The sequence below is a fragment of the Castor canadensis genome, chromosome 15 (genome assembly GCF_047511655.1).
Source record: "Castor canadensis chromosome 15, mCasCan1.hap1v2, whole genome shotgun sequence".
Lineage (NCBI taxonomy): Eukaryota > Metazoa > Chordata > Mammalia > Rodentia > Castoridae > Castor > Castor canadensis.
This window is the reverse complement of record NC_133400.1, coordinates 75,476,298-75,492,612: the sequence shown is the minus strand read 5'-3', so window position 1 is coordinate 75,492,612 and position 16,315 is coordinate 75,476,298. Positions and strand designations below refer to the sequence as shown.

The 16,315-nt window shown below is 38.7% G+C and overlaps 1 protein-coding gene and 1 pseudogene across 17 annotated transcripts in view; both read left to right on the top strand.

The window, feature by feature from the left end:
- Mllt10 (MLLT10 histone lysine methyltransferase DOT1L cofactor) overlaps positions 1-16,315 on the top strand; it is a 161,783-nt gene that overhangs the window by 70,782 nt on the left and 74,686 nt on the right. The window lies entirely within an intron of this gene.
- LOC141417513 (thiosulfate:glutathione sulfurtransferase-like) lies at positions 2,603-12,002 on the top strand (annotated as a pseudogene).

Sequence of the window (16,315 nt, the reverse complement as noted above, 5' to 3'; positions counted from 1 at the left end):
ATAATCCTAGCACTTGGAGGCTGAAGCAGGAAGATGGAGAGTCTGAGACAAGCCAGGGCTACTGAATGAGATTCTATTTCAATTAAAAAAAAAAAAAAAGGTGCAGACCACAGTATTAGCTACTCTCTAAGGCTTTGTTCAGATAGAAACATGGACTTTATAGTAAAGCTCTATGCCAGGAAGTGCTGAGGACAGAGGTCCATGTCACAATTGTAAAACAGAAATATGTTTTTCTTAAGCAACCAGGTGGTGATTTGGCTGTAGTCAGAATCACTAGGAATGCATTTTGGTGGTTTTTAATAAGAAAATCATCTCTGTCTATAAAGGACTCTTCATTTAAAAAATAAATTCTTTTCATACCTGTAAAAATGTTTAAGAGCACCAACTTTACTTTTTGCCTTATTCTAATTTGAAGGTTTTTAAAACCACAGAATGGGGTGTAGAAGAGTTCAGAAATGTAGAGGAATGTCAGACATGGGAATATGTGGTATATTGGGAAGCCTGTCTTCAGAAAGAGTTTATCTCTGAAGGCTAAGTTGTATGTAGGTCAGTATTTAGAAATCAGTGGTTGTTTATTGCATTGAGATAGTCTTGTTCATTTGGTCTTCAGACTTACCTTCTTTCTAGCCATCAATGCTAATTAATCTATTTTGTATTAACGTTATAATATTATAATCATTTATAGCCTGCTCACCATTAGTATTAAAGATGTACCTGAACTTTGGGTGGAGTTGCATTCCAGTAAGTCCATCACAAGTTGCAAATAAGTCCAGTGCACAACACCTGACCTATCTAGCCTCATAGCTTAGCAGTGCAGTATACTGTCGTTTACTATTGCAGTCACGTAACTGACTGGAAGCTGCTGCTTCCTGCCATTGCACAGCATTGCCAGAGAGAATTGTACTGTATTGTTAGCCCAATAAGATTAAAACCCAAAATTCAAAGTATAGTTTCTATTGAATGCATATATTGCTGTTGCATCATGTGAAAAGATATCACATCATGTTTAAAAATAGTTAAGTTGAACAGTCTTAACTTGGAAACTGTCTTTAAATGGAAATGCATTCAAGTAGGTTTGCCAGAAGTCCATCTGTCCCCTACTACATTGAGATGGGATTTATCTCCCATCCTTAGTTGCCCTTGATTCCAGTCTGTTTTTAATAGCTGGCAGCAGATACAGGAACTTTTGCCAATATAACACGTTACAGTATTGTGGAGGTTTATGGGAGATAAGACTTTTTTGATTAGTGTTTTGTGAACCTAGGGGACTGACTAGTTACCCTTTTGTTTAGGGTAACTCATCTTTTGAAAAGAACTGGACTACTTTCTTCTGTGGTTCAGCAAGCTAAAATTCTCAGTCAGTGCATTATTGTTACTTTTCTGTCCTGTCAAAGGTTTCAGCATTGGGAGTTACCTGACACCTGCTTCTTTTTTTGTGTACCTTCCTTTTTGGAATCTTGCATTTCAGTTGCAGATTTCAAGCAGAGAGCTAAAAGAAGACAGGACTTTCATAAGTAATGTTTCAGTTGGCTGGTGTGTATGTTTGATGAGTTTGAAGTGCAAGAAGAGGTTGGTTCATGAAGAGTTTTATAAGCAATTCTATTTGTAAACTTCATCCTTGGGTATTGAGCACCAGCTAGAAGGATTATATGTTTTTTAAGCTTTTCTTCTTTTGCAGTCCTGGCGATTAAATCTATATCCTTAAGAATGCCAGGCACCACTCTACCACTGAGCCACACTCTCAACCCTTCCCTCCCCTCCTCTGCCCTCCCCTCCATAACCCTGGCTAGGGTTGAACTTGAGATCCTCCTACCTCAGCCTCCAAAATGTTAGGATTACAGGTATGTGCCTCATGCCCAGCTGGGCATATCATTGTTTTAATCTTTATTCCGTGGTTTTCTGACAGTAGCCTAGATTGTATTTTGATTGGGAGTCATTTTTTGTTTTTAGCATTGTATGCTGTCTGGAGAGACAGCAATTTTTAAACCCAGTAAGTCTTGGTTCTTTTTTTTTAATCAATAGTTTTTTATTTGGGTTATCTCTTTACTTTTCTTTCTGTTGTAAACAATAAGACATTAGCCTGAACCTTCAAAAATTATCTGGAAATCTCCTTAATTAAACCATGTAATTCATTAAATACATGTTCTATTTCTCATGTTGTCATAGGCAGCATTGTTGTGAAACTTTCAGGTACTACATAACAGATTTCCATTTTATTTTTACATTTTTTTCTTCTTTGCTTGGTGCTGGAGATTATTCCTGCTAAGCACATGCTGTGCCACTCAGCTTCATATACTTCAAGCTGCAAAGGAAAGCTATACTGTCCTTTAAGCCCTTCTTAAAGAATACAGCTTTCTATTAACAGTCTCTTTAGTGCTCACAAAGCTTTCACTAATAATCTCCTGAAAGTCCTGTCAGCTTTGCTCACTCTAATTCTAAGCAACTCCTGTATTTTTAGGTTGTGTTGTTATGGGAACACCCCACTCCTGGTAACAAATTCCCAAAGAGTAATCTGTAAGTCTGTGTTGTTTATCCATTGTAGCATGACAAACTACTCTATAAAGTTTAGGGACTGGGGTGGGTGGGTGGGAATAGGGAAATAGAGAGTAATAAAGGGACTTAATCTGATTCAAGTAAAATATATTCATGTGTGAAATAGCGGTGAAACCCTCTGAACAACAAAAATACATGTAAAAAAATGAAGGAAAGGAATGTAAAAATAGGTCCTGTTCAAGGGTGTATGGTACAGGGAAAGGGTAGGTGAACAGAGGAACAGGTGAATATGATTGATGTACTTTATATACTTGTGTGGAAATAGAACAGTGAAGCTTGTTGAGATTGTTTTAAGAAGTGGGGGAGGGGAATGAGGGAGAATTTAACCAAGGTACATTGTAAGCATATATAAATGTCGTGATGAAACTCCCCTGTACAACTAACATATGCTAATAAGAATGTTTAAAAAATCAGTGGCTTAAAACTGCAATAAGCACCGTTTCATAGTTTCTGTGGGTCAAGAATTTGGGTTTAGGAGGCAGGAGCTTGCTAGGAAGATACTGCACGAGCTAGGTAAAGGAGCTTGCTAGGTAGGTGCTGTTGCAGTCCTTTAGTTGGTATTTCTAACTCAGGATCTCTTTATCAGATTGTCTTTAAGATGTTGACTTAAAATATAATCACTTGAAGGATTGACTGAAGGTGGAAGATATTCTTCAAAATGGCAAGTTGATGCTAAGTTTCTTGCTGCATGGGCTTTTATTTTCCTTAGAGCTACTTGAATGTCATAAAATGTGGCACCTAGCTTTTTACAGAGTAAATGTTGTAAGAGAGAAAAGGCAGAAGTTGGATTTTTTTTTTTTTAAGATTACCTAACATCAGAGGTCATAAACTGTCAGTTTTTTTCCCCTTTTGAATAGTTTTTAAAAATTTTTTTCTTTTAAAAAATACTTTTTTGTAAAATGTATGTGCTATAAAAATTTCCAGTTTAACCACATTTATGGCATACTATCATTTTTGCAATATTCTGTTGGTTGACTGTCAGCCTGTTCAATGTGGGTGGGCACTACATAGGGGCAGTGGTCTTTCTTTGGAAGCCATGTTGGAGACTGACGTTGCACTTGGAGATTTGGACATTCTGTGTTCATCAAAATTTTAGCCACAAATTGGGATATCTAATAGTGATTATATCCTGAAATAAATAGTGGTTGGCAAAAGGTACTTTCCTAATCATTGTTTTTATCCATTACTAGGAATTCTAATGTAAGAGCTTTTCTTTTCTTCCTCAATAGTCGGGAAGGGAGGAGTCTACAGAGGAAATCAGGGAGTATGTCAGGCAGCGGAAGGATGAATATGTCCTTTGAATCTAGTGCTAAGGAAGTTGTCAAGGAAGAGTTTCAGTGCAGTAGTGGGGGCAGAAGCCAATTGAAGTTGGTTAGACAAATGAAATGTATATGAGGAATTGTAGATAATAGCACACTTAACTCTTAAAAATCTTAGATACGGCCAGAGCCAGTGGCTTATGTCTGTAATCCTAGCTACTTGTGAGGCTGAGGTCCAGTGTGAGGCCAGCCCCAGGCAAATAGTTCATGAGACCCCGTTTCCAAAATAAGCAGAGCAAAAATGGACTTGGTATGGCTCAAGTGGTAGAATGCCTGCTTTACAAGTGAGAAGCCCTCAGTTCAAACTCCAGTCCCACAAATAAACAAAAAGAATCTTAGATATGATCTAATAAGATCGTAGATAATGCAAGGCAGTAGGGTATAAGGGAGACAAGTTGTTTTCAAAAGTGTTTAAAATAATGAGATTGAAGTTGGATGATAGGTATAGTGAAACTAGGGAAGTAGGGAGCATATAAATTTGTAGAAAATATTGGAGCAAGGGCCTAGAGGACTCAGCGGGGTCCAAGAAGAAGTATAGCAAAAGTGTGACTTAATTATTATGTTATAGAGAAAGAGTAGGTGATTGTAGTTATTTCATTGGGGTGTTTTGGGTGATGACAGCTTCTAAGTGTTGGGAGACAGTTCTTCATTGGTCTCACATATTTTACACATTGTAGGAGTATAGGTCCTGGCTACCTTGGTTCCAGATTATCTTTTCCAGGTTGTTTGTATAACAAACAGCTTTGGAAAATGGAGGCGTTTCATTCAGAGCAAAAGAAATTTGCTTACAGCCATGGAAGATACCTCCTTCTGAAGTAGTTGCCAGACATGAGTATTATCAGAATCAGGTTCCCTAAGTTCAAGGTTCCTCACACAGCCCACTGTGTATGTCACCTGTACTCTTAAGTCATCCTGTCACACTGGGGCTTAAGTCATTGATGGAAATGCATTCTAGCTACTGCGATTGTGGTGAGAAATAAACTCCTTTCTGTCCTGTTCAGGAGTACTGTGACTTCTTTTAACATCTATGAAACCATGGTGGGGTAGTTGTTAGCTTGCTTTGAAAGGCAGAACTTCTGGTTTTCAGAATGTCATCAGTGGATACTGTGGACTATTTGGAGGTTTTCTTGTTGCTTCCTTCCCCTGTGTAAAACTCCCAGTCCCATGCCTAGCCAATATTTAGAGTGTGGCTTACTCTTGAGTAAAGAAAGGATTAAGTTTTAGGTGAGTGGCTGACTTAAAAGCATTTTGTGATATCCCCTGACTTTAATAGGCTACTCTGATCTTAACAGAGACTGGTTACCTGTGGAGTTGGAAGTTTAATTACAATGATTTGTTCCTCTTGTGGCCACCACTTATGTCTAACTGCTGCCTATCATTCCCCATTCAAGAACAAAGATCCTGAAATCTTTTAGGGAACAGGAAGTCACAGTCAATCTTTGGCTACTTCTGGCCAGTATGGGGCATAAGTCTTTCCTTTTTACTGGGATAAGATGTCCTCATTGGTCTGATTTGGTCCCATGTTGGAGGAGAGTGATAGGCAGGTTGGGTAGGAGTCATTGCCCTTAAGACCCTTTTAGCCAAAGCAACAAAGAGGTTTAGAAGGAGTGGCTCCTAGACTAGTCTTACCTGAAGTCCATTAAATTTAATTTTGTGTGCTATGTAGCTAACATCTTGGCACCTTTTAGAAATTACTATTATTATCTTTATCATTTTAAATTTGTATTTTCATATTGTTGTACTGGGGGTATATTGTGACATTTATAGAAGTGCTTGCAATCTATCTTAATCATATTCACCCCCTCCATCATTCTCCTTAATTCTCCCTTCCCCCCTTTTTAGAACAGTTTCAGCAGGACCTATTTTTCCATGTTCATGCGTGAACACATAATATTTCCACCAATTTACCTTCCTTCACCCTTTCCCTGTATCCTCCCCCTCCTACTGGTACCAACCTCCAGACAGGATCCATGTCTTGGCATCTTTAAAAAAAAATGCTCCTTAGTTTATTTTGTTAGATAGAAGTTGTACTTTTGTAGAATGTAATAAACAAAAGTTACAAAGTTTTATAAGGAAAAAAACCAATGAGATCAAATTAAGAAACATATGTTTGAAAAATAAGTATTTGCTAGAAATGTTTTCCACAAGTTTTATTGTAAATGCCTTAGAGAAGAATCCAAACTCCTCTGGTTATTTTGAAGATGTAGTCTCTTGGACTATTTGCCCAGGCTGGCCTTGAACCATGGTTCTCCTGATCTCAGCCTCCCAAATAGCTAGCATTATAGGCATGAGCCACTGGTGCCTGGCTCCAAATGATAATTTAGGCAAAAGTGTAAGGCAGTTTTAAAAGGCTTTACTGTTTCACTGAATGCTTTATGTTATAACATTTTATTAGTATTTTTTGGTGGTACTGGGATTTGAACTCGGCCTTGCACTTGCTAGGCAAGCACTCTATCACTTGAACTACACCCGTAGCCCTGTAAGAGCTATTTTAAAAGCAAGAGATCTTTCGTTTGTTTTTGCCTTGAAAAATAGGCAATAGCAGAACAAACTCCAAATTTGTAGTTGTCACTTTTCAATTAAATGGAGAATGGGCATTACTCTCAAATATGGGAATCAAATGGGCACTAAGTTTTAGTCCACCAATTACAATACAAAAATGAATTTTTCTTCCCCCCCTCCCCCCATTTTGGTGTTGGGGATTGAACCCAGGGCCTCATACACACTAATTATGTGCTCTGCCACTGAGCCTATACCCTTTGCCCTAGCAATGACTTTCTGCCACCTCTCATCTAACACGTTGACTGGAAAGTTTTTATGATGAAAAATTATGAGTATTTTAGTTTTTTCCTAATGAATATTAGCAGACTCTACTCAGAAACAGGATACTTACCTAGTATGATTCTGTATAGCAAAATCAGTTGCTCAGTTGATGGTTCTATTGATGAGATTTTTTTGTATAGGCCTATTTTTTGTTTAATTTTAATTGTCACATAACTATAGCTAATTTTTTTTTGGGGGGGCTAGTACTGGGGTTTGTACTCTGGGCCTCACTCTTGCTAAGCAGGTTCTCTACAACTTGAGCCATTCCACCAGCCCACTATCGCTAAAAAGATGTAAAGTCAATAGAGTCTGACATTGAGAACTGTTAGCGTATGTTCAGATTGAATAGCTAAAACAAATACAGGAAAGCCTGAGTAAGGTAGGGAGGGCTAGGAAGAAAGAAATGAAGTACTTGTAGAAATACGACAGATGCTTCCTGTGAGGCATTAGGAAATGCTAAATGGATGACATATCAGTGATTTTTCTTGAGCTATGGGGGGCAGTGTTCTCAGTAACATGAATAGTATTTCCAGATTTTTAAGAGTTAGAAAGTTGAGAATATTTTGAACTCCGGGAAGGTTCGGTTATTGAACTGTTAAGGGACCAGAAATGATAAGCAATGAACATATGGATTGGGGCAATTTATACCAATTCCTATAAGAAGAGTTTGTATTTGATAGTGGTAGGATTATAGCTACTTGAGGAAGATTATTCAGCCATTGTATAAGGCGTTTACTTAGTGATTGAAATAGTGAGACAAGTTTGTAGAATGATTATGATGATGACAATAGCAACAATCACTAATGTGTATGTAGTAATTAATATATGCTAAGTCTTTGCTCTAAGTGCTTTACATGTATTAATTCATGTCTTCAACCACAAACTTCTTGAGGTAATTTTTATTTTACACATGGAAATTCTATGGAATAGAAATTGAATAGCTTGTACAAATACAGCTGGTAACAGAACTGAAATTGAAATCGGGTAGTTTGGCTTCTGAGTCTGCTCTTCACCACTGTATTATGCTGTTTAAGCAAGTTAACTTGAATCAGATTAAAAGTAATGAAATCTAACCTGATCTTATTACCAGGAAATGATGTTTGAGGTGCTGTAGGAATAAAATCTATATGGCTTAGTCCTGATTGATAGTGGATGGGCAAGGGAAAAGGGGTAGGTGGTTATAAGAGGTTGTCTTCATTAGGAAAATGGTTATCATAAATATAAGTAGGGACTACACAGAAAGCTGTCTATGAGCGTTGTGAAGTTGCATTTGTGAACTTTATTTTAAAAAGCTCGTGAGTCTTAATTTCAGTCACATTAAAATTAAGTAGTAAAATAGGAAACATTTTAAAGGCATGTAGAAATGTGAACTGAGCTCAAAATAGGTCAGGGTAGATATATAATCTGATGATAAATTATTAATATTTTAAGTGTTCTTAAAATATAGAAACAAGAGTTAAGCAGTGAAGCTGTGCTTGGCATAGTATTGGCGCATTAAACATTAAAAGAAAAGTTAATTTGTTTGAATGCATATGATGGATCATATTCTAGTGGTTGCCTCCAAACAAGCCATGCAAGCAAACAAAACTTTATATGGAAAACCAAACAAGCCATGAATGTTTGTTTTTGGTAAACACTATTCTGTTCACTTGTTATTGTTTTGTCAAATAATGGTCCTCTTCAATGTTCACTTTGTTTATTTATTATCATATTGTTGTACTGAGGGTACATCATGACATTTACAAAGATTCTTACAATATATCATAGTTGAATTCACTACTTACACCATTCTCCTTTATCCCCTCTCCCCCCATTCCCGGAATTGTTTCAGAATGTCTCATTTAGTACATAATATCTCTACTGCATTCACCCTCCCACACCCTTTCTTTATATCCTTCCCCCCCTTCATCCTTCATTTTATTCTTTCCTTTTTATTACTATTTTTAAAAGTAATACTGTTTATTTAATTAAAAAAGATTTCAGCATTCTAAACATGAAATACACAGAACATTGCAAGTTGTGTTTTAAGTACAGAAGATTCTTGAACTCTCATTGATGCTCTTTGCCGACAACGAAGAGTTCTTCAGGTTAAAAACAGTTGCACTTAATTAAGGTTGCGGCTCAGGGAGCGAGGGTGAGATGCTGCAGACCCGGATGGGGCGAGTTGGGGCTGCATTCCTGCGACTCAAAATCACTGCGCGAACCATGACTGGAGCTCCCACGGTCTTGCTCCCTGAACTCCGCTCGTTCCTAGCCTCGGGTCGGGTAGTCTCTTCGATGTGCGATCTCGGGAGGAGGCGGCAGCTGGGACCATCCCTGGGGCGCTCAACATCCCTGTGTCTGAGTTGGAAAGTGCCCTGAAGATGGACCCAGATGCTTTCCAAGCTTTGTACTCTGCTGAGAAGCCAAAGCTGGAAGATGAGAATCTTGTTTTCTTCTGTCAGCTGGGCAAGAGGGGCTTCCAGGCCATGCAGCTGGCCCTGGGCCTTGGAAACACAGGGTATGGGCAAGGTGTGGCTTACTAGCTGGGACCGGATTGGGGATTGCCTACTGGACGTGCCCTTTCCTCACCTCTCTTTTTCTCCACAGAGCTCGAAACTACGCTGGGGCCTATAAAGAATGGTTGGAGAAAGAGGGTTAGGTAGAAAGTGACTTGAATGCCTGGGTCCCTCGTGTCCACTTTAACTAAGAATGATGAAGGGGTTGACTTGCTGGATAACTCCTTATAGCATTTTGCACACAAAAGCATCGAATAAAGAGCGTTTAATCAAAAAAAAAAAAAAAACCAAAAAAACAAATCCAAACACTTCTTATGCCACCTGCCCTCCCCCCACTTTTCCACAGCTAAGTAACACATGCTATGTCATTATACACAAAACAAGACAACATGAAGCAAAATGGATGCCATTGCAGTAGCAGCAGGTCCAGTTTCACAGTGCACACCCTGAGCTATAGCCCCTCTAAAAGGCATCTTCCCTCACAGCCTCCTTGCCAAGTAAGGAACATTAAGATTCTCTCCTGATTGCTTTTTTATTTTCACAAACTATAGATATGTACAGGTGGTAATGCAGGATTTCTGGCCAATATTCATAAGAGTTAACAACACCTTACAAATTGAAAACAAAATGCCAGAAACATCCAAATGCCTGTCACAGCAATAGCACAGAGTGAGAAGATCATGAAAATGACTTTTCATTTTAAATATGTTTACAAATATGTACAACTTTGATACAGTTTTGGGTGCTCCAGGGGTTTACTTCATGAAAACTCCTGAAAATTTCTAGAGCCCTTTGAGAGACTACAATATGATTGAGATCAAATTTGGTAATTAAATCTAGTGAGGGAAGTAGACACATCTCAAATAAAAGATGTGTTAATTACGGCATTGTCCTCCTCTAAGGTGTTCACAAGCAGACAGATAAAGTTTTTTTAATTCATCTTTCTCTTCTCTCTTCTCTTCCTCTTCCTCCTCATCTTCCTCTTCCACTTTTTCCTGGTAACTGTAGTGGGATCTTTTGCACTATCAAACTTTTCTTTAGACTTGTCATACTTCTTCAGCTTTGCCACCTTAATGGCTCCTTCTCACTCTCATTTAAGTTATTCCACATCTCACCAAGCTTTTTTTTTTTTACCATATCTTCAGTAGCAATGCTCTAAGGTTTGTGCATTTGATTTTGAGTCAGAATTCTGAACAGAACAGGAAGAATCTAGACAGTGGTCTTTTGGGGGCATTCAGGTCCTTTTGTTTCTTGCCTCCCTTAGCAATAATCCTTCATTTCTTGGTCATAGGAGACTTTATCCACCTTTGCCATTTCATCAGATATAGATTTATCTTTCCTAGACATTATTTCCACCTCTCAGAGCATTTGGAAATTCTGCAAAATTGACAGATTTCTGGGTTTTCTCCTTAGTTCTTCTCTCTGCATGTCTGTACGAAGACTTAAGTGGACATCTTGCCTTTGGTTTCTTGGGGTCCTCATTAGCCATTTGGATTGTATTGTTCACTTGTCCCCATTTTATTCTTTTCTTACTTTGACTCAAACCCAAATCCAGCACTTACCAAATCTATTCCTCCCTTTCCCCTCCCTCTCCTTCCCCCTTCCTCTTTTCTTTCTTTTGAACTGGGTTTGAACTCATGGCCTCATGCTTGCTGGCTAGGCAAGTGCTCTACCACTTGAGTCATGCCTCCAGCCCCATCTTACTTCCTTCTTTCCTTCTCTTCCTTTATTCTCTCCCTCTCTTCTTTCCCTTTCTCCCTCCTCTAGGCAACTAAGCCTAAGCCTAGGTCTTGCTTCTAGGAGTTCAAGGACTCCTAGACTCAAGTAATCCTACTGCCTCAGTCTCCTGAGTATTTGGGAATATAGGCATGTGCTACACTACACCTGGCATCAGTATTGCCTTTCTAATAAAGCTAGACATTCTTTGACTTGGATGGTTCACACTATGTTTCTCTCTTTAAAAAAAAAAAAAGTATAGTTAGAATTAGCCAGCTGTACTCAATTTAGATGATTCCAATTTTATTGGCAACACCTGTAGCATCATAATCAGGAGCCAGCTGAACATATGTCTTCTTCTCTTCATCAGGCCCCATCAGGGCATTGACCTTAGCCATATCAGTGTCATAGAGCTTCTTCACAGCCTGTTTAACCTGGTGCTTGTTGGCCTTGACATCTACGATGAACACAAGTGTATTGTTGTCTTCTACCTTCTTCATGCAGACTCTGTGGTCAGGGGGACTTGATGATGGCATAGTGGTCAAGCTTGTTTCTCCCAGGGGCACTCTTCCTAGGGTATTTGGGCTGCCTCTGGAGCTGCAGCGTCTTGGGCCGCCTGCAGATGGGTGACATGTGTATCTTCTTTTTGTGGCTGTGGACACCTTTTAGCACTGCCTTCTTGGCCTTGGGGAGAAGCAGGAGCTTCCTTTTTGCTTTTGCACCATCTTGGTGTGAAATGTTTGCTGTTAACTTTTTTTTTTGTTTTTCATTTGGCGGCACTGGGGTTTGAACTCAAGGCCTCATACTTGCTAGGCAGACACTCTACCACTTGAGCCACTTTGCCTGCCCCCCCACTGTCTCTTTTTTACATGATTTTCATTTCACTTTTATACTATTGTCTTTATATAAGTACATGTCTTACTGCCAATCTGTACTGTATTTGAAGCAGATTCCTTTCTTTTAGTCTTTTCTATTTTACTTTTTGGTGGTACTAGGGTTTGAACTCCGGGCCTTATGCTTGCTAGGTAGGTGTTCTACCATTTAAATCATGCCTACAGCCTTTTTTTTTTTTTTTTTTTGCTTTTGGTCAGAATCTCATACTTTTGCCTGGGGTGGACCTCAGGTGATTCCTTCTATCTAACTTGTTCCCTTTGCTTCCCTGTAACTGGGATCATAGGCATATACCACCATGCCCAGCTTACTGATTGAGATGGGGGTCTACTAGCTCATTTTTTGCCTTGGCTGGCCTTGAACCAGGAGCTTCCCAGTTTCTAACTCCTGAGTAGCTGGGATTATAGGTGCAAGCCACTGCACTTGGCCTAATGTAGTTACTTGAACCCAGTGAAAACATGTCACATGCTTTAAAAAAAAAAAAAAACAAACCAAAAAACCCAAAACCAACCTCTTGAATCCTGGAGGCATGGCTCAAATAGTAGAGTGCCTCCCTTGCAAGTGTGAAGCCCTGAGTTCAAATACTAGTACCCCTGCTCCCCAGTGCACAATCCTTGAGTTTTAAGTGTGGGGGTAGGAGGATAAAGGTAGTTTTAGCTGGGTGTTAGGTGGGCATGATGGTACACTTCTGTAATCCCAGTGTTAGGGAGGCTAAGGTAGCAGGGTCATGGGTGTGAGGCCAGCTTGAGCTATAGAGCAAGACCCTGCCTCAGAAACCAACCTCCTTCCAAACAGAGAAAGATAGTATTATAGATAACTTTGAATAATTATTAACTGGTCTGGGAAAAATTCTAATTATAGTTGAGTAGGAAAAATAAGAATATGAAACTGGTTCAGAAGATAATAATGTAGTAAAGTGTTTGCTGAAGTTATGAAAAGTGGTAATTTCTGATGAGGCATTGAGAAAGGAGATCAGGGTCTTTTATCTCTGGAAGAGGAAAAAGCTTTCATATTAAATGTTGAATTGGGTATACTTGTTCATCAGGCAGAAGTTAAAGAGATTAAGTCAATTACTACCTACCCATGCTATCTTTAAGTCCTTTACCAAAGCTGTGGCTTTCTTTTGTCTTCTTGGAATTATGTATTTTTTTTTTTGTTGAATCACCCTAGAAAGGGACATGGTTTGGGGAATCTTTTATTTACCCACTAGCACGTCTTTATGTGCTTTTCTTCTTGATTGGTAGAATACCCTTTCATATTTGTGAGATGGGTAAAGATAAGCATGTAACACAGGGCTTGTTAATTTTTTTCTGTAAAAATTCATGTAGTAGATATTTTGGGCTTTTCAAATCATACACAGTCTGTCTCTGTCACATAGTCTTCTTTTTTTTTTAGGTAAAGAATCCTTTAAAAATGCAAAAATCTGCTGAGCATGTTCAAACCCCAGTATTGCCATAAAAAAACAAAATAAAACCCCTAAATCCTTCTTAGGTTGGGTTACTGTACTTTGATTCCTGTTAGAACATAATTAGTTACTGCTGTACTTGAGATGTATAAGCAGTAATGAAAGTATAATTCATTGTCCAAAGGCCCTGCCTTCAAAGTTTTATTAACTTCCTTATTTCCCTGTGAGTCTTACCTACTGAATCCTGGAGTCTTTTCTTCCCTAAGGATCCAGATAGGTTAGTGCTCTGGGTGCCTGTGTTCAACAGAGCGATGAAACTATGTGTCTCTCCTTCCTCCAAATTTTTCAGCAAATTTGCATGGGTACATTGATTTCTCTTTGAGACAGGGAGAATGAGGTCATAGTTGTTATTACAGTGGGGTAGAATTGAACTACCAGACTGATGAGGAAGTCCCCCAGTTGCATCTACAGAATGGTAGCAGCTATTTGAGCACCATTGCAGCTGTTCTCTTTACATGCGTTTCTTGATGCTCCACCTGCACTCATGTCCTCAATTACTTCTCATTAACCAAGCAATAAACTAAAAGTTCATTTATTGCCCCCTTGACCATATACTTTCTCATTTATGTTTGATACTTCCATAGATTTCCCTCAGATGACCTGTGAGGCCTTCATCCTTTCCAAGAGTCTACTATAGCCATCATTAATACTAAATATCCCAGATTTCTTCTATGCATAGACTAAAAGGATGACTAGATAGACAAAATTATTTTGGTCAAATAAGCTAAATGAAAGTAAAATAGATTATTACTGAACATGGGAGATTATTTCTTTAAAGATATCTTTAATAACAAAAATTATAAAAACAAGACATAGAAGAGGTAAAATTGGGGCAAGGAGTGTGGCTCAAGTGGTAGAGTGCCTGCTTAGCAAGCAAGATGCCCTGCTTTCAAGCCCCTAGTACTTCCAAAAGGAAGTGGGGGAAGATTGTCTTTCCTATTTGGATGGTTTTTACCTATAAGTAATGGCATGCTGGAATCAGAGTGGCTACAGCAATTGGAGATTTGTTATTTTGCCAAAGTTAGAGGCTTTTTTAAGGTTGACTAACAGTAGCCAGTTCAACAGTGGCAGGACCTTGTTGACCTTTGATTCTCTTGGTTTTTTTCCTTGAGGTTGCCAGGTTACTGCAGTCTTTCAAGGGTCATGGCCTAATCCTTGAGCATCTGAATGCAGGAAGGGAATACCTTTTTAAGAGTGACTAGAGGGCTGGTGGTGTGGCTCAAGTGGTAGAGCACCTGCCTATTTAGTGTGAGGGCCTGTGTTCAAACCCCATTCTCCCCACCCCCACCCCCTAAAAAAAGTGTGGAGAACATTCCAAAGTCTCCAAGAAAATTTCTCCTTCTGTTTTGTTATCCTCACCTAAACCTATCTCAGGCCAGTTAGTGGTTAATGAGAATAGATAAGTCTTAATTGCCCTGGACCATCTTTACCACAAGGCTGGAGAATAAGGCCAAAATCAAGAGGGAGCTCTTGATTTTGTCAAGAAAATTAGAAACTGTCAACAAGGAGGGAATCTGTGACTAGTTACTGTTTGGTGTCAAGCTATTATGTGTTTTAATTACATGCTTTAAATTCTGTATTGAGCTCCTACTATGAAAGGCTGTGCTCATCTCACTTTACCTGATACCCAATTTGTTTACATGATTTTTTAAGGATACTTACATTAAATTTTTTCAGTTTGTGACACTTTCTTCAGTAGCATAATTCTGAGTTATGTAAGTATTCTATAGATTTGCTAGATGTTCACTACTAGTCCTTTTTATCCCAGCTCTTTTCAGCAAGTTCTTACTATCACCTCTTCAAAATGGGTTTTTTCTTCTTGCCTTATTTTTGGATTATATCTTGGCTTATATAATACCACTATTTGGTCACACTTTCTTACCACTAAGATCTTAAAATAGTGGGCCTGGAATATTGCTGCTGCTGCTGCAGAGATCACAAACACATGTGCACACATACGCACACACGTGCACATATACATTCTTCCTCCCCTCTTCCTCATTCTCCTCTTCTAGCAGAATATTTTTTTGCAGTGCTGGAGATCAAACCCAGGGCCTGAGGCTTAGTCAGGTACTCTACCTCGGAGCTGCATCCACAGTCCTACAGCAGAATCTTTCATTTTGTAGACTTTTATGTTTGTATATAAACATAACTTCTGTTTCCCATTTATTAGATTCTCTGTTCACTTCAGGGACACAAGTTATCCTTGCTTGATTATGTTTGCTTTCTGTAGCTATTAATTCCTCTCTTAACTTTGTTTTTCATATTCATTACTGTGATTTTTTTAGTAGTATTTTTATTTTCAACAATGTCTTTTTTTTTTTGCTGATTCTGTTTTATTTACTAATTCTGTAATGTTTTGTTATTACTTTGGTTCTATAATCCTTATTACTCTCCTATTTCATCTCATTCTTAAGCTTTGTTTGAACTCATAATTAAATTTTATTTAGTGTGGGGCAGTTTTCAGAGATAGCTTTATGTTAAGTTAAATTTACTTTGAGGTTGCAAATTTTGACTATCTTAAGCACATTGTATTCTTTTTTCTTTTTCTTTTTTTTTTTTCTGGGACTGAGGTTTGAAGTCAGGGCTTCCTGCTTGTAAAGTAATTGCTCTACCACTTGAGCCACACCTCCAGTCCATTTTGTGCTGGTTATTATGGAGATGGGGTCTTGTGAACTATTTGGCTGGATTGGACTGACCTTGAACTGTGATCATCCTGATCTCAGCCTCCCAAGTAGCTAGGATTACAGGCTTGAGCCACTGGCACCCAGGGTTTGTTTTTTTTTTTTTTGGAGCCAATGTCTATCTAGTCTGGCCTAGTCTTGAGCTCAAAATCCTTCTGTCTCTGTCTGCTGTGTGCTGAGATTATAGTAGTGTACCACCATGCCTGACTTTACTCATGTTTTTCTCTTGCTCTTTTGACATTTGCTGTACTAAAATTTATGTAATTTTCACCATTTTTGAGAGCAAGATTTGAAGGCTAAATTTTTTTTTCCCCCTAGAGCCAGAGAGAACAGTAAGGAGGGATAGACAAAGCTCAGCTTTGGGCA